Source organism: Eptatretus burgeri, chromosome 9 (genome assembly GCF_056783735.1).
Source record: "Eptatretus burgeri isolate ZD-2024b chromosome 9, Ebu_testis_v1, whole genome shotgun sequence".
NCBI classification, from domain to species: Eukaryota; Metazoa; Chordata; class Myxini; order Myxiniformes; family Myxinidae; genus Eptatretus; species Eptatretus burgeri.
This window is the reverse complement of record NC_140969.1, coordinates 77342172-77361708: the sequence shown is the minus strand read 5'-3', so window position 1 is coordinate 77361708 and position 19537 is coordinate 77342172. Positions and strand designations below refer to the sequence as shown.

At 40.3% G+C, this 19537-nt stretch overlaps 1 long non-coding RNA gene across 1 annotated transcript in view; it reads left to right on the top strand.

Annotated features, from left to right (window-relative positions):
• The first annotated feature begins 3585 nt into the window (after positions 1-3585).
• Positions 3586-19537, top strand: part of LOC147020409 (uncharacterized) — a 72456-nt gene continuing 56504 nt past the window's right edge. Inside the window, exon 1 of the long non-coding RNA XR_015062085.1 lies at positions 3586-3633. This is a non-coding gene — a long non-coding RNA (uncharacterized LOC147020409). The remainder of the gene's footprint in view (positions 3634-19537) is intronic.

Sequence of the window (19537 nt, the reverse complement as noted above, 5' to 3'; positions counted from 1 at the left end):
GGGGACCAACTCAATATTAATGCCCATCATTTTGGAATGATATGTTGGACAAGCAGATGTCCACATAGTTTTGTCCATGTAGTGTACATTACAGTGGAGGAAGCCACTTCTAACCTCATTTTACCTATATGATCATACTCTGATTCTTAAATAATTGCAATTTGAAAGCCTCTGTTATTTTATTTAATGATGCATAATTAGAAAGCATCATTTGCAATTCAGATGATGCAGACATTCGAATGTGTGACATGCGCACAAACTTTGTTGAACCAGTTGTGTTCGAGGAATTTATATGGATGCACACCTTTAGTTAATAAACAAAGGTCACCTTTGGAAAGCAAAGAAACTGCTGTTTGCCTCGTGGAAAATGCATGCCTCATGTGACCCATGCTTCTTCCGGAGAGATTTAATGTTGGCTTTCTGATGCCTCACTTCCAATCGTGCCACGTTTCATGGCTGCCAGCTTGAATACCAGTGATGGCTGGTGGTATTAAGAGAGCGATAGGCTGAGAGGCAGAGTGTTCTTCACAAAAGTTACCATTACAAATTTACACCATTGTCAGGAAAGTTGACACATTGCAGCACTATGATAGCATGTAAAATGGTCAAATAAGTTGTCTTGTAAGTGTAAAGCAAAAGGAAGCAATTGTTCACCGTGGAATTAACTAATTATGCATTTTCTACTGATAGTTGCTTTGCTTTGTGTTTATCAGAAAGTTAATCGGATTACATCAAAATGAAAACTTAATTTTTTAATAATTATTTTGAAGTAGACTGTATTATTTTTGCTGAACATACTGGTAAGGTGAGGATTCTTTCACGCGATATTAATGAAGGGGTTCCTTCATTTGCTTTCCTGCATTCGTCATAATTCTCATGCAGCACGTGGCTGCGGATTAGTATCAGTTCTCACAGTGGTGCGACAGTGCTGCTGATGCGGTGCCCCCTCTAGGCTATAGCAGGAATTAGTAATTTGGCGAGGTTGCCAGCAATAGCTCACCCACTCTTTGCCTTTACGACAGCGCATGCAACTTACATACAATAAGATTTTGTCAGGAAGAAAATGCTCATTATGAGACTGTACCTGCCATTAAAATGAACTGAAAACTGAGCTGGCCTTGTATTTGTCGTAAGTACCGAGATTGGCACTCAGTGGACTCTACATTGTGTGTGCGCAAAGTTTCTGTTAAGGGATAGAGTTCAGGATAGTAGGGTTAATAGAATATTGGAGTTCAGGATGTTAAGACTATTAGAATTCAGGAAGGCAAACTTTGAGGGTATGAGGAGAGAATTGGGTGATATTGATTAGGAGACTTCAACACAGGACAATCAGCATCAGATAAATGGGAAACCTTCAAGGACCAAATGTGTAGAGTGTAGAGTAAGTACATTCCAATGAGGTGCAAAACTAGAAGTAGAAAGAGACCAGGGTGGTTGAGCAGTGAGATGAGGAACGCTATTAAGGAGAATCAGAAGGCATTTATTAGGTTTAAAATAACAGGACTGGAGATAGATTTTTTATCACTATCGGAGTAAACAGAGGCAAGTTAAGAAACTAACTCGGCAAGCCAAAAGAGAGTATGAGAAGGACATGGCTAAGAATATTAAACATAATAGCAAGGCTTTCTTTAAGTATATCAGCGGAAAAGAACAGGTTAGGACCAGTGTTGGCCTGTTGAGGAATAGCACCGGGAGAGTGGTTCGTGATGAAAGTGAGATGGCAGGCTTATTAAACTGGTACTTTTCTTCAACTTTTACACAAGAACAGTCAGGAGAATTGCTGGTAGCTGAGAGTATCTATCGAGGAGATGAGGAAGGGCTTTTACAGAAGATCCAGGTTGGAGTGGAGGAAGTAAAGGACCATCTCGGAAATCGAAGAGTAGATAAGGCTCCGGGTCCAGGTAATAAGCACCTGAGAGTATTGAGGGAGGTGGCTGAGCAGGTAAGCGAGATGATATCAGATATTTTCAACAGTTCCCTGGAGTCAGAACAGGTACCGGAGGATTGGAGAGGAGCAAATGTAACAAAATTATTTAAGAAAGGATCCAGAGAAGAATTGGGAAACTGTGGACCTGTCAGTTTCATTTCAGTAGTGGGGAAGGTGTTGGAGACATTAATTAAGGACCAGATGAGGAACCATTTGAATAAGTACAAACTAATTAAAGGTAGTCAGCATGGGTTTACCAAAGGTAGTTCCTGTTAAACAAATATTTTAGAGTTCTGTGAAACAGTGTCTGATTTGGTGGATGAGGGAAAGGCAGTGGACATAGTACATCTAGACTTTAAGAAGGCAGTTGAAAAGGTACCACATCGGAGGTTGTTCGCCAAAGTGAGGGCTTATGGAGTGGCTGGTCAGGTAGCTAATTGGATTGTAAACTGGCTTAGTGATAGGAAGCAAAAAGTGGATGTGAATGGGAGGATGTAAGTAGTGGGGTACCTCAGGGATCAGTACTCGGAGCATTACTATTCATCATTTATATCAACGATTTACATAGTGGGGTGAAAAGTAGACTTTACAAATTTGCAGATGACACAAAGCTTGGAAGTAAGGTGGATAGCAGAGGGGGTGGTGAACAGATATAAGGGAGCAGTGATATTTGTATGGATTGGGCAAAAGATTGGCAGATGGAATTTAACCTGAGCAAGTTAAGGTGTTGGTGATGGGAAAGAACAATGAAAATAGAGATTGTGGGATGCAAGGGGTAATTTTGGAGTGTGTCACACAGAAGAAGGATCTGGGGGTGGCAATAGATGCGGGAGGTAAGCAGTCAGCACAGTGCCAGGCAGCGAGGGTAAAGCAAATAGGGTTTTACATTGTATCAGGAGGGGGATCAATTATAAATCAAAAGACGTGGTGATAACATTGTACAGGAATTTAGTGAGGGCCACATTTTGAATAATGTGTGCAGTTTTGGTCACCACAGTTCCGGAAGGAGATAGATGCCATAGAGAGGGTTCAGCGCAGGGCTACTCGATTGATTTCGGGCCGAGCTCGACTCAGCTGAAGGAGACAGGGCTTTACACACTGGAAAGGAGGCGGTTACGAGGATATATGATGGAGATGTATAAGATAATGAAAGGTATAGATAAAATAAGTGCAGATGAATGATTCAACAGAGTAGACAGTGATAGAACCGGGGGCCATAGCCTGAGAGTAAAGTAGAGGAGAGTTAAGACGGTAGTAAGGCAGGGGACTTTCACTCGGAGAGTAGTTAATGCATGGAATGGCCTCCCTGGAAAGGTAGTGGCAGCAGGAAAAGTAGATCAGTTTAAATTAGAATTAGATAGGTACCTTGAAGTTATGGAGATAGAAGGGTATGGGGATGTTGAGAGGACTTTTTGGTAGTTTGGGCATTGATGGGTGATTGTGTGCATGTGTGTGAAGTGCAGTTGGTGGCGGTCTTGTCAAGGGGGGTTGTGTGGTTGATGTTGTGTGTTTTTAACCAAGCCCATGTCCCCTACCTTGAGGGGAAGAAAAAATAACTGCAAAAAAAACAAACAAACTAAAAATGTATTTCATTAATTAAAAACATGTTTTTGCATTTTCTTCCTTGGATCTTGTGCAGATGGATTAGTGTGGTGTTCACGCAGGCATGATTGGCTGTTTCAATGAAGCATTCACAAATTTTCCAGGTATGTAACTGGCTTTTTAATGAGGGTGATATTTACATCAACAAGCTGTGAAATTAAAGGAATATTGTGCATTTATAACTGTTGCTGGTAGCTTATTATCTTGTCAAAACGACGTTTTTGCAAGATCTGTTGGTAAGTTTTTTTTTTTTTTTTGTTTGTCTGTAATCATTGGATTTTTCACCTTTATATCACTCTGAAGAGCACAATTCTCATCGGAAACTCTTGTCAGTACACATATCGTAGTACTGTTACAATACCCTTCAGCACACATAAAGGTCAAGGTCAAAGGTCAAGGTCACTTTGCGGTAAATCATGAAGGTCGCCGAAACCCTTATTTTTTGAGTAATTTTAATCGAATCATCTCCAAACTTTATGGGAATGTAGAATATGGTCTGGCACTCAGCTGATTAGTTTTTGGTGGTGATTGGCCTTGACCTTCATGGTTAGTGCCTGAGGTCAAACATATTTGACCCCAAGGTCAAATTTTCAAGTTTTAGGAACCATATCGTGTAGTACCTCAAATTGAACACCTCGATGAGTGCTTTCTGGATATGTCAAGCTTGAGACATTATGATGTCATTTGGTGACGTTATGAGGCAAACGCATATTTTTCATGGTTACTCTGTAGAACGATTCTCATCGGAATCTCTCGTAGGCAGATATTCCTCAAGGAGTCGCTCCTCTTGGATAGCAGCTCTGTTCACCTCAGTGTGACCTTAAAGAAGTCACACGTGGTCACCTTTTGGCAAGACATAATTTATTTTACCTGTTGCTGCATTTGTTCCTTCGGGAGTACCTGCTGAAATCTATCTATGCGGGTCTTCCCGAAATCTTTGATCTTTGTCACCTTCTCTTTCATATCACTGTTCAGTCTTTCATACTTCTCTGTTCAGCTACACACGCACACACACACGCACACACACACGCACACGCACACGCACACGCACACGCACACACCACACGTTTGCATGGAATCAAATGACCATCCTTGGCACAGGGTCATCAAGGGTGAATCATGGGATTAATGAGGCCTGGTGTTCCTGTAAAAACTTCATCAACCAAAACATCAACCAATCCAAGATGCAGAACCCTTCCCAACAAAAAAAATACAAATAAATGAAAATAAATAAAGGAACAGATGTTTGGTACTGCAGAACTCTAACATACAGTACAAGAAAACAAACACAACACATTAACCAAAGCTTTTTGTTCTGTACTTCTCAATGATGAATCATAGCAACAGAACCAGGAAGTGAGAGAGCATGCATATACCTGTATCGGCTTGTCTACGTATGATCGACACTGATTGGTTCATCAGTTATGACGTCAATGGTAATCTGACCCACCATTGGTTAGCCCACAGTCATCAGTATCTTTGGCTCTGATTGGCTGGAGAGGAGGACAGGATAATGACTCGCCATTCACACCAATGCCTTGGAGGGAGGCGTCACATCCAAGTGCTGAAGCCGCAAAGTGGTAGGCCACACAAACTCACAGAATGGGACCACCGAGAGCTGAAGCATGTAGCGCGGAAAAATCATCTGTCGTCGGTTGCAACACTCACACCCGAGTTCCAAACTGACTCTGGAAGCAACATGAGCACAAGCAATGTTCTGCGACTGCTTCATGAAATGGGTTTCCATGGCCGAACAGCCACAAACAAGCCTAAAGGCCCAGTCACACCTTGACGTTTTAGCCAATGTATGCCGATTTTTGAATTTTTTTTCTAAAACGCTGGCACACGTTGAATACGTTATTGGTAAGTTTTGATAACATTGAGAGCACGCTGAAAAACATTGCCATACGTCGTTGTACGCTGGCTGTAAACGTTGTACTTTTCGGTTGTCCTCAAATTTTTGCATGCTTGAAATTTCACGACATATGCCGGCGTATGACTCACACATTTCCGCTACGCGGGCACAAGTTGTATGCACGGTCTGCGATCGTTGACAGACGTCAACACATGCTACTTGAAAGTTAATCATAAGTTGAGACACGCCGAGGTAATGTTAACGTACCCGAAACTTATTTCTAACCTATGATTAACGTATTGTTGGCACGTTACGCGATCGTTGCTACACGTCGACAGACGTTACTTTTAAGTTACTCATAGGCTGAAAGACGTCGGTATAATGGATCGTCCTTGCGTCAGCGTCCACGGCCATGGCCAGGACACTTATTTGCAGCATTCTTCAAACTTTTCTTCGGCATGACGAGGATGTTCACACTTCGATGTCTAGCTTGGCTATGATTCCAATTGTCCATCGGCAGCATCTATTTAAAATAGTCGAGTTTGAGCGTTTTAACACGTTCAGAAGAAACGCTTCAAATTTCCAAACCCCAGCGTCAAAAAACAAAGGCGAGTGACAGCAATTTAAATCGTTCATTGTAAACAATGAAAATAGCTGAGTGGTACCGTTTAAAAGTCGTTGAGTGTAAAAAAAATTCCAATTGTTGAGCGCAAGCGTCTACTTTCAATAGTGGAGATGCAGCCATTTAAATCATTGAGTGGCAGCCTATGAATAGCAAACCCCACGTCACCGGCAAAGATAAACTGCCGCACGATATGGATAAGTTAGGCTATCGTTGGGCATAGTTTGTGAACGCTGGCTACACGATAATTATTCGTTGGTATACCGTATCTATAAGTTATCGAAGTGCTCTATGCACATTATTAGTTCATTGTGCATTTGTCCAACCCGTTATGAATAGACCTAAATCGTAAAAACAAGCTATAGCTCATTGTTGAAAAAGCCCCATAAAAAAATTAGCCGCGAAGAACTTCGAACAATGGTGCAAAGATGTCTCCTACCCGTGGACACGCGGACGCAAGGAGGATCCATCATAACCCACACCCTCCCCCTCACACTCACCTACTACTGCCAACATGAACAAACTACTACTAATATTAATACTGATACTGATACTGATACTGCTGACATGGACATTGACTCAAAAAGGACTCGAAAACACTGTTGGGTTCCCCTTTTATGAACACCATTTTTATATACCAATTCCCAAAATCGCTGGGAACACGTCTTTATATGGCAGTTGTAAGTTAGAAACACGTTCATTTATTTTTTTTGTCGACCGGAAGACGTCATTGGAATACGTCTACATACGTCAATGTGTGTTGGGACTACGTAAAGAATTGGTTCAAAGCACGTCAAACATATGTTAGAAATAAGTTTCGCGTAAAAAAGACATTACCGCGACGTGTTTCGACTTATGATTAGCTTATAAGTAGCCTTTGTGGACGTGTGTAAGTGTCCACATATCGTGTGTAAAACTTTTCCCCATCGCATGCGGAGCGTGTGTCATACGCCAAGTACGTTGTAAAATTTTGAACATGTTTAAAATTTCTTGACGTACTCTACTTACTACGACATATGATAGCGTACTTTAGCGTTCTACTCATGTATACCAAACTTATTCATACCGTATTTGACGTGCGCCAACGTTTTAGACACATTTTTCTTGGGTCGGCATACGCTGGCAAGATCGCCAAGGTGTGACTGCGATGTTGACACTTCCATTTCTACGGCAGTTATGATTCGAATCGTTGTGCATCAGCCTTTTAATAGGCTACGTCACGACATCGTCGGCGATGCATGCAACACGCTATGCCTAAGTTAGACTATCGTTGGGCATCGGTTGTGTAGGCCAACAACAGGTTCAGCATTCATTGGTATAAGTTATCTATAACACAACGAAACGTTCTGTGTCCGTTACTAATGCGTTATACATAAGACCAAGTCGCTATGAATACGTCCGAATCTTTAAAATTAAAACATCAAAAGTTCAACGTAAGCCAGCGTTTTACATAAATTTTAATACGTTGCCATCGCTGGCTAAAACGTCAAGGTGTGACTGGGCCTTAAGATCATCATGCGCAATGCCAAGCGTCGCATGGAGTGGTGTAAAGCTCACTGCCATTGGACTCTGGAGCAGTGGAAATGAACTCACTGGAGTGATGAATCACGCTTCACTATCTGGAAGTCCGACGGATGAATCTGGGTTTGGTGGATGCCAGGAGAACACTACCCTCCCGAATGGAAAGTGCCAACTGTAAAGTTTGAGAGAGGAGCAATAATGATCTGGGGCTGTTTTTCATGGTTTGGACTAGGCCCCTTAGTTCCAATGAAGGGAAATCTTAAAGAGCAGGTTGCAGGTCACCAAACATGTTCTGAAAATTTATCAATATAATTATATGTGCATTAAATAGTTCGATGCAAACTATTGTGGTTGCCTAACTATTGGGAAAATTAATGAAATTTAACTCCGAAGTTGTTATTTCTCGAGGCTGTTGAAAAAAACAGCCACGTGCCATATATTGGTGGTGACATCACGTTCTCCAAAACAAAGCAGACGCTCACTCGCTCATTGAAGAAGTGTCCAGTTCAGCGGTCCGTTCTTTCGCTTTTTTGAACTTGCAACTGTCTATATTATCCTTTTTTATTTTGAATTATTGTAGAACAAAGTTATTTGGATATTTGTACATCATGCCTCGTACGCGTGTCGTCATGTTTTGCAAAAATGGCTGGAAAACGGGTAATCGCTCCCAACGATTCCCGAAGGAATCAAACCTTCGCCGGCAGTGGATAAGAATTGCACAAACAAAACGGGCGAATTTTCCCCCAAAGAAAACGGGTAAAGAGGACCCTTTGGATATACTTGTCATTTGTGGTGACCATTTCACAACCGAGGATTACGAAGGCATTAACATATCTGATCACCACTCTGTGAATATGAGTTGTTGGTTGACAAGTTCTCCAGATGCTGCTCTGTCACAGGATCAATTGTTGAGTTTAAGTGAGAAAAACCTTGAAATGTATTCTTAAAGAGTACATTGAAAAACACATAAATAAACTTTCTGAAAAACACAAGCATGTAAAAATTTCTCAACAAATCAACTTATTGTTGATTAAATTACTTTTTTTTAAACAATATCAGCAAATTGGGCTATTTCATTTCAAATGTAAAAAATTGATCAATTTTCCACTTTTTTTTTTTCTAAATTTGGTAGAATATTTCCCAATGAGGCTAAACATGTTTTGGTATTTATATGCCACAACAGTCTCTTGAAAGTTGGGGCTTGTTCTTCCTGTTCACTTTCGCTGGGGTCAAGCACAGCTGTCAGAAAGACTTCAACGCCAAGGCTACGGTGTATAATATATTTGGGTCCATTATTGATTCATTCTATTTCTGACTCTTGAATGACTAGAGGGTTAAAAATTATTATATCAAGTCACAGACGAATCAAACTTTACATTATTTTTTGCATCGAACAAGAAAATGAAAATCTACAAACCAATCTGTCTGGTGGAGTCTGTCAGTGTGAACTGCTGGGCAGTCAGTCCTGCCACTTGTACACGAAATAGGCCGTTTTCTGCACTTACAGATGGCTCAGGGCTAGAAACTCCATCGTATAAATTTCCATCATCCTCCGACTCGTCCTCAGCAATATCGGAATGAAAACACTCAATTTCTTCGCCGCTGAAATCACTCTCTGATTCGCATCTCGCCATTGTTCACACGCTGCTTCCGAATGGTCACGAAGTTTTTGGAGAACGTGACGTCATAGCATCTTCGGTAAATTCCGTTCTGTTTTTCGATCACTGACAAATTTTTGACTTAAAAGTTCATTTTAGCATATTTTCAGTTTCAAATGTAAGAAAATAATTTCCCAACGATTATTAATGTGATTACAACCTTCGAATCATGCGAAGTCATCAGCGACCCAAAACCTGCTCTTTAACACCACAACATACATTCACTTTCTCGACAATCCTGTGCTTCCAACATTGTGGCAACAGTTTGGAGAAGGACCTTTCCTGTTTCAGCATGACAATGCCCCCATGTTCAAAGCGAGGTCCTTACAGAAATGGCTTGTCGAGATTGGTGTGGAAGAACTTGACTGTCCTGCACATAGCCCTGACTTCAACCCCATTGAACACCTTGCGATCAATTGGAACACCGACTGCGAGCCAGACCATATCGCCAAACATCATTGCCCAACCTCACGAATGCTCTTGCAGCTGAATGAAAGCAAATTCTCACAGCAATGTTCCACCATTTCGTGGAAAGCCTTCCCAAAAGAGTGGAGGCTGTTTTGCAGCAAAAAAGAGGGGGGGACCAACTCAATATTAATGCTCATGATTTTGAATGAGATGTTGGACGAGTAGGTGTTCACATACTTTTCGTCAGGTTGTGTGTGTGTGTGTGTGTGTGTGTGTGTGTGTGTGTGTGTGTGTGTGTGTGTGTGTGTGTGTGTGTCCATCCTGCAAAATTACTAAAACAGCAGGTTCTATGATATGTTATGTGTTTTTTACTTGTTACAACTAAAATGGCCACCATTCAGCCATCTTTGATATCCTGGCAAAACGAAATGATGTGCTTATGTCTTGCTCCATGCATGTCTTTAATCTGCTCATCTTCCTGTGCTGTCTTTGTGCCAAGTATGTATATAATTGATCCATATATGTCCACACTGACATAGCGAGGGGAGGGAGGGGCAAAAGGGGCGGTCGCCCCGAGCGGCGCTTTTGGAGGGGCGTCGAATTAATTTTTTTTGCATCTATCATTATCGACACTGTACCATTTTACCACGGCGCATGAAAGCACAAGCGAAGGGAGTAGTTGAACTGTGCAAATGGCCCTGCCCTCTGTTTGCTAACCAATGGTTGTGGCCAACGGTATCCTGGAGAGAGGGGGCAGGCAAAAAGGAGTGTGTGGCATGCCAGGAAACTAAGTGGATGGGGCCTTTGTGCTCATTTTTGTTCGCCGGTCATGCCTCATTCGTGTTCGTGGCTCATTTGTACAGAAAAAGGATATGAACCAAAAAGCAGAATTTATTCGCATGATTTTTAAAGGTTGAAAATTAATTTTCTTTGAAATGCTATAGGATAAAATACTATTATCGATTTATTTAGTTTGCAAAAATGGTAGAATTCCCCTTTTGAAGGTCGACGGGTGGCTGGCTGATGTGATATGGTGCTTCAAGGAGGGGAGATGCCACATGACCTCAGGGTCTTGCTGCTGATCACCATGTTAGCAAAATCTTGAGAAGCTGTACTTGTAAACTACCATTTCCCCCAGTGTCAGGATTCTCTCGTGATCGATAAGTTATCATCATAGCGGAGCTCTTGTTCCCTCTGCGTCCCTTTTTGCAGGGTTAGCATGCTGAGCTTACTTCTGCAGTATTTTTCTTCTCTTTTTTAATTTTGCTAATGTGAGGACGAGGAAGTGACATTGTATTTATGCTTTTGTAATACTTCTGGCATCTTATTGAATAAGTTGGGCCAATTTTTATACAATTTATCAAAGATTCCTTTTTTTTTTTACATAATTTCCACAAGTTTTTGTTAAAAATCAATAATTTTCACTGTCCAATATTTTTTTCAAGGAATGTTAATGGCAGATATGGAAACGTTATGGTCTTAACAATTTCATGTTTGCTTTCTAATTTACAGTTAAATAAACTAATTTACATAAACAGTTAAATATACTTTAACTCTTTTCTTGCAAATGTACTGCACCAAATTAGATTTGTAATAAAGTTATTTCATTGGGCTTTGTGTTTAATTCAGCACGTGAGTGATGAGGGGGTGGAAATTTGACATCTCGCCCTGAGCATCATTTTTCCTCAATACGCCACTGCATGTTTGAGATATGGATGCGGATACACGCACTGACATGAAAATCAAAACCAAATCCATAAGCCGCCGTTTCAGATGAAGTACAACAGGGGCTAATAACACTGAACAACAAATTTCAAAAAATTTTTTTTACTGGAGACGTGTAAAGTGATTAAGACTAATTTGGGTACGCTGATTTCAAAAATCATAACCGTTTTGCTGTATCACGTCAGGATTTTCAGGAACAGAAATATTCCCATTGCCTGGAAGTCAGGATTTCAATGAAATTTACATATGTCTTTAACATGTCTATTTCGTACAATTGTTGTTAACTTGTGTTATATTTCTTTCTTTCAGATAAAGATGAGTCGGCGTTCCTGTACCAATCATCCTGACAACTTCTGTTATGTCTGTGGTCGGTATACCAAAAAAGATCAACAGCGAAGTATATCTACAGCAGTGAAAATGAAGGCCGCCTACTTTCACTACTTCGGGTGTAAGGTGGGGGACCAAGAACAGAGCTGGGCACCACACATCTGCTGCACAAGCTGTCACACAACCTTGACTCAGTGGTTGGTCGGCAAGCGCGCGAGCATGCCATTTGCGGTGCCCATGATATGGCGTGAGCCGCAGAATCATCATGATGATTGTTATTTCTGCTGCACAAGCATCGCCGGCTTCAACAAGAAGAATAAAGGTCACATCAAGTACGCTGACTGCATCTCTGCTCGTAAATCTGTGCCTCATGATGACGAGAACCCCGTTCCAACACCTCCAGCTGATCAGAACATAGCTGTAAGCAGTGGTGAAGAGGATGGTGATGATGAACCTTTTGAACCCGACACTCAAGAATCACACCTTCTGAACCAGGGAGACTTAAATGATCTTGTAAGAGATCTCTCACTGTCAAAGGCGAAGGCAGAGCTGCTTGGATCAAGGCTGCAGCAGTGGAATCTACTTGAACCTAACACCAAGATATCCTTGTTCAGAGCACGTCACAGAGACATGGCTGAGTTCTTTGAGATGGAAGACACGATGACATTCTGCAGTGACATCAACGGTCTGTTGAAAGAACTTGGGTGTGATCACGATCCTGCAGACTGGCGCCTCTTCATCGACTCGGGGAAGAACAGCTTGAAGGCTGTTTTGCTCCACAATGGCAACGAGAAACCATCAGTCCCACTGGCTCACGCGTTCGGCATGACAGAGACCTATGAGACCTATGAGAGTTGTTCAAGCAGCTGCTTGATTCCATCAAGTACAATGACTTCAACTGGCACATCTGCGGAGACTTGAAAGTGGTGGCGCTGTTGTTAGGGCTGCAGTCAGGCTACACGAAATACATGTGCTTCCTTTGTCTCTGGGATAGCAGAGACGACAAGAATCACTGGACGAAGAAAGATTGGGAAGAGCGAAAAGAGCATGTACCTGGTCGACACAACGTGAAGCATGTCGCCCTTGTCGACCCAGCCAAGGTTTTCCTTCCACCACTCCACATAAAGCTCGGCTTGATGAAAAGTTTTGTACGGGCAATGGATCTGAATGGGCGTGGGTTTTTATACCTCAAGGAAAAGTTTGGCAACACCTTGTCGGAGGCCAAGATCAAGGCTGGTGTCTTTGTTGGACCGCAAATCCAACAGATTATGAAGGACGAAACTTTTCCGACAACTCTAAACCCCAAAGAGCTGGCAGCGTGGAGGAGCTTCAAAGCTGTGACGGACAACTTCTTGGGGAACGAGCGCGCGGACAACTATGAAGAAATAGTGCAGCAGCTGCTGGAGTCCTTCAGGAAACTTGGCTCCAGGATGTCCCTGAAAATGCATTTCCTACACCAGCACCTGAACTTCTTCCCTGACAACTTGGGAGCAGTCTCGGACGAGCACGTCGAGCGATTCCACCAAGAGATTTCACTCATGGAGACGCGTTACCAAGGGCGGCACAACCCGAACATGATGGGCGATTTCTGCTGGTTTTTGCATCGTGAAACTGACACAGAGCAGCACAAACGCAAAGCCAAATGCCTAAAGCATTTTTAATTACATTCTAGTGGAGTTTTTCTGTAATTTCTATAATTTTGAAGCATTCATGATGAAATAAATGAATAAATGAATTTTTGTAAATTTCATTGAAATCCTGACTTCGAGGCAATGGGAATATTTCTGTTACTGAAAATCCTGACGTGATACAGCAAAACGGTTATGATTTTTGAAATCAGCGTACCCAAATTAGTCTAAATCACTTTACACATCTCCAGTAAAAAATTTTTGTTGTTCAGTGTAATATGCACAAAACAGCTCAATAATATTCATGACCCTGGAAGTACCACAGGTATTAATGTACTGTGAGTGTTAGGGAGAATTTAACACTTCGATTGTTCTGAATGACAGTTTTGCGAACTACCATCGTCGATTTTGCTCGTTTTGAACACCAAATCGACTTATTTATGAATGTAAGAAAGAAAAATCGGAAAATTAGCCAATTCAACTTGTTGTACTCCACATCGACTTATTGGCCTAAAAAGTCGGTATATCCGATAAAATGATAAAGAAAACCTGTTTATAACCATCACATCCATAGCTTGTCTACTTCCTTTTCACCATTGGAAGGTGGTGGAAAATGTACGTGTCATACATTAACAGAATCATCCCAGAAACATACATAATGAAGACTACACCAAGTTTACAGTGACAGAATAGGCTTCAAAGGTAATCCTCTTAAAGCTGAACTCAATTCAGGATATAACTGGTTGGCTGAATTTGCTCATGAGGTCTCAGGATGCTTTAAGGCTGCAATGTGTACCATACACAGAATGTACGGCATCAAGCATCCACCCCACATTATCAGCAAGTCCCTTCCCAACAATAGATGCTCTCTCACCGATGATTCACTTTAATGTGCATGAACTGGTCAAATCTCAGATGTAGAGTTAAGCTAAGTATGTGTTTGGATAGGATACTTTGAAGAAATCTTCAGGAAAGATTGGAGAAAACAAACTGGATTTGTTCATTTGACGACAGGGTCATTCTCTGAAAAGTGGCCAATTTCTTGTGCCTACATCATAATAGATAATCTTCTCCCCAGTGCCCACAAAATAATTAAAATATCAATCAAAAACACGTCTTGAACAACACCCGAACCCATTTAGTTACTTTATTATGAGTCACTTCCATGAATTTTGGATATTTCGATCAGACATCTATCTTCTATATTAATATTTCGGCATGCCCATTTTTTTGTTCCACCATCAGATTTTTGTTACTGCATGAAATGAAACAAGCTTTGACATATATACTAATGATATTATTGTCTTCCTTAAGAGGCCCCTCAAAATTTGTTTTGATGATTATGGTAGTTAAACAGTTCATGTTCTCCATTTGCAAAATGGGAGGAATTATTGCACAAAAAAGAAATAAAAATGTTTCCCATTTTTTAGAGGACCACTAAGTTGAGTTCGTAAAACCTTTTGTAGAGTATGTTATTGTAAATTGCTCATGTTATTGAGCTGTCAATAAGCTATCAATCACAGACATATAATAAACTCACTTGAGTATTCATATCTCTATTTCAATGCGTAATATCAAGCGGTACCTTCATGATGACCTAATAAAACCCGTCTCGATGTCCGTCCGTCCGTATATCTGTTCACAATCAAACCGATCATGATGCATTTTAAGGCTTTCCGAGAGCTTTGGAGAGATTACCTACACTCCCGCACGGTGCTGTTTTTATTATTCCTACTTCACTTCATTAGAACATAGATTGTGGATGGATGCGCAGATCCCAGGAGAACAACTATAGCTGTACAGAACAATTCATATTATCGATGGATAAAAATGATATTTAATTGATATTATAATAAATTGTTTATTTAAAATATCTTCAAATTTTGTGACTTTTTAGTTTGTTGTGAAATATTAGGTCCTCGGGTCTCCGCATAGTGGCGCAGAGGCTTAAGTCGTACTTCTGTTTACTACCGTAGAAAATCACAGAACCATCCGATCGACATGCTGTTAACAGTTTCAGAATCAGCTAAAATCTACAAGATATGAATATGTACATGAAACTGATCAGGCTTTTTGGATCACTTTAAAGTAGGGTGCCCTGTAATTTTAATGCACTCTATGGATCCTCCGGAACTCACGAATGGTAGACGTTGTGTAGTCACTAAACTACGTGGTAACGTCATCGAAGTGGAGCTACTGCGGGACAGTCGAAGGGGAAAACCTGAATGATAATCAATGGATAAAAATGATATAATATATTGTTTAAAATACATTCATGCTATCTCTCTTTTACCATATGTTGCCAGTGATGCCCGTCCAAGACGGGCACCTTTACTAGTATTATATAATGACTAAAAATCACATGTAACCATTGATAACTCGGGATTTACATCGTCTCGAGAAATATTATTTTTTACTTAATTGAAATAGGGATTACACTGGAAAGTAGCTTGGGTCCCATATTGTACGCAATACCTGAACTTATTGATAAAACAAACCGTCAGTCCCTCAGATCGCCAATGATTCCCTTGTAACCCCACAGCATAATTTGATTCCACACCACAACGATCGGACATTTAGACTGGTCTCCAGCCTGCTGATGAAGTCACATGTAGACGTCACGTGACGAGAAAGTGAGCATCGCCGCCATTTTTCACTCGGACTGGGTTTTTTCCTGCCGCACAATATGGCAAATATATACACAGCCGAGGTGAGTTCGATGATGGCATTGCGTTTTTTTATTCTTGTTCCACACCGTAACGGTATTTACGAAGAAACTATCAATGCTATACTGACAGAAATGTGATAAATAAGTGTTTAATTGGTTCCATTTTGAAACTTATTTTTTCATCTAGTTTAGTGTCGCCCTCTAGTGTCAGGTAGCCGAAACGTTAATAATCTTCCACACCATAACGCTCCACATCGCAATGTATGCTGTGTTACGGTGTGGAAAGCATTCGTTACGGGGTGGAAATACGATATTTGAAATGATTTATCTGCGTCTCAGTTACATTTTTTTAAGGTATTTCAAATACAAGTCAATGAGATTCATAATAAAACGTTTCAACTCGTGAACAAGCAGAGTAGATTTTTTATGTAACCCAGAAAATTCTGAAGAAATGAATTTGCCCGTTACGGTGCGGAAACATGCCAATTGGTTATGTGCCATTAGCATTTCTCACCGTGCCTCAGTTTCAGTTAAACAGTAGCAGGAGTTATTATGAGCGCTTCTGACAGTAGAGATGAAATATCTATTCATATTTAGATTTGTTCATATTTTAGAGCCGAAGTGAGTTCATATTTTTGTTTCCGTTTCCAGGATGGTACATCCTATCCACACCGTAACATATAAAAACCTATAATCTGCAAAAATGTGGAAAAATCAATGATAAAGTGTATGTCTTCACTGATTATATGCTTTCAATCACCGGAAACAATGTGTTGTGATGAAAAAATGATAATTTTGGAGATTTCATATTATTCATTGCAATTCTATGCTCATTGGCCACTTTTCAGAGAATGACCCGACAGACACTTTGCATTACTGCAAACACCTCCTGCTGGTCAGGAACCAAACAGCAATGGATGGTTTCACTGTGGAGTTCTGAGCTAGCATAGCAAGTAAAGAAACCTAATTTGATTCTAAAGGAAATACTGGAAATAGAATGCCTCGCATAGTATGTGGATCACTGTAATCTAGGTTGATGTTCATCGCTGATCGAGGAAAACACATCGATGATTGATGTCTCCCTTGGGAGAGGCATAGCTCAAAATTGAAAACATTATGTATTTTGAATGGTTAAATTCTACATGATTTCCCTTTATCGGGAAGCAGCTCCTTCACAAGTTGTACAATGCCAGCAATTTGCTTACTTCTTACTGTAGTCATATTATATGCTGCCATGTAATTTATCAATTTATGATCGTGAAATATTGAACCAAATGTCCTGTATATCTCCCCACAGTTCATTCAGGTTGCTTGGTGGCCTTTTCGCCTTTTTTATTTTAATAGGGTCTAATGTTCATGGAGTAGCTGCCACTCAAGCCAGCCTCAAACATGCAGACAGGTACATGAGACAACACCAGACTTGACCGGTCAAACACACTACTAAGCATGGGTGAAGCGATGTAACTTCCTGGAGCACTCTCCATCTCTATGGCATCACTTTTCTCTTCACACATAGTGGGGGCAATTAAGGAGAAATTTCCTCCTCTGCTTCGATGTCAACCAATGAGGTTTGTCAATGCTCTTTCTTCAAAATGCTGAATCTCAAACAAGGAAGCAGCACCTCTCATTTGAAAACTTTGGACTTCCTCTGTGAAGTTTGGTTTGGCTGAAATCAGATTCAAACCATCGACCTCCCAAATTTAAAGTGGATGCTCTAAATACAATGCCACTGAGTCTGATATCTACTGAATAAGCTATGATACAACTAAGTCGTGCATTCCATTCTCCACAAATTATAATGATAACCACAAAAAAAAACTTTTTTCCTTCTCCCTGTAAAAAGAAAAGTTGTGTAAGAATAATTTGATTGACTAGAAACCTGTTTGATTTTCCTTCCCAGATCTTCTGAGGTAAAATAAAATCACCTTAATTCTTCACTTCAATTATAGTTGGAAATTAACTTCGATGGAAAATGACCATGTTCACCGACGCACATATTTTAAAGCTTTTTCGCCTTCCACGGGCAAACCAAATAATGGTGATATTATCACACATTCACGTCCCATTACCTTCTAAGTGCCTTTTACAGTTAAAATAATTGCAGTACACCAGTAAATGACAAAACGCGTTTCCTTCCGCACTTGCTCTTTTGTAAATACAAGTCGTTAAATGTCATGTCTGTATCTCTTTAAAACTTTGAAGTAGTCCAGATTTATTAAAAGTTCTTCGTGAAAGAAGCATATTTTGTTTATTAGTATCAATCTAAAAGTTGTATATCACACTTGCTTTTAGCATTTCTGAAACATATCATTTCAACACTATTCCTGCATTTCAAAATCAGTCTTCAAATTGAATTTCTGTTAAGGAGAAATTTCTTGCAAAATCCATAAAAGCATGATACTTGCAAAATCCATAAAACAAATTTGACCTCAAAAATAATTGGTGGTTGAATTGAATGACCAAATATGCAACTCCTCTTCAAATTTCGAGTGAATTGGATGAAAATTGACAATTTTAGAATTTGGCCTACTTTGACCTTTTGGTCTATGTGGACCTAGAAAATAATTGGTGATTGAATTCTGTGACCTGAAAAACCTCTTCAAATTTCAAGTCAATCGGATGAAAATTGAGGATTTTAGAAATACCGCCTTAGTTGTTGACCTTTGGCCTATGTTGACCTTTTGATCGATGTTGACCTCAAAAATAATTGGTGATTGAACTCAGTGACCTGAAGTATAAATCCTCTTCAAATTTCAAGTCAATCGGATGAAATTTGAGGATTTTAGAAATCTCACTGAAGATGTTGACCTTTGGCCTGTGTTGACCTTTTGACCTTTTGACCTCAAAAACAATATGCTTCTTCTTTATGCCAAACTCTACCATGTGGTGAAGTGTCGTGAAGATAGGTTTAAAATTGTTTCCTGTAGGTGACAAACAGACAGACAGACAAACAGAATAACAAAATCGAATGACCAATATACTTGAAAAATCAGACAGAAACGGGTGAAAAAATAACCTCCTTCACCTTCGGTGGTGGAGGTAATTATCAGATCTGGATCAGGATTCGGAATTTCTGGTGTTGGCGCAGTGGTAAGGGCAGTGGCTTGGGACCCAAGAGGTCCTGAGTTCAAGCCCCGTTGGGACACTGAATTAATATATGTATGTATATATATATATATATATATATATATATATATATATATATATATATATATATATATATATATATATATATATATATATATATATATATATATATATATATATATATATATATATATATATATATATATATATATATATATAAATATATATAAACCAAGTCGAAAACACCAGGGGGTTGACTCAGCCTGCCATCCTTCCGAGGTCGGTGAAATGAGCACCAGTTGTACTGGGCCCGGTGTATGCCCCGGTTAGAATAGGTGTACCATATCCCTGTGTGTCGTAAGAGGCGACCAGGGTTGCGTCAGGAAGGGCATCCGACGTAAAAACCTATGCCAAATCATTATGCGGACAACAAAACGAATTTCCATACCGGATCGGTCGAGGCCCGGGTTACCAACGACCGCCACCGGTACCGGTGGTCAGCAGGGTAC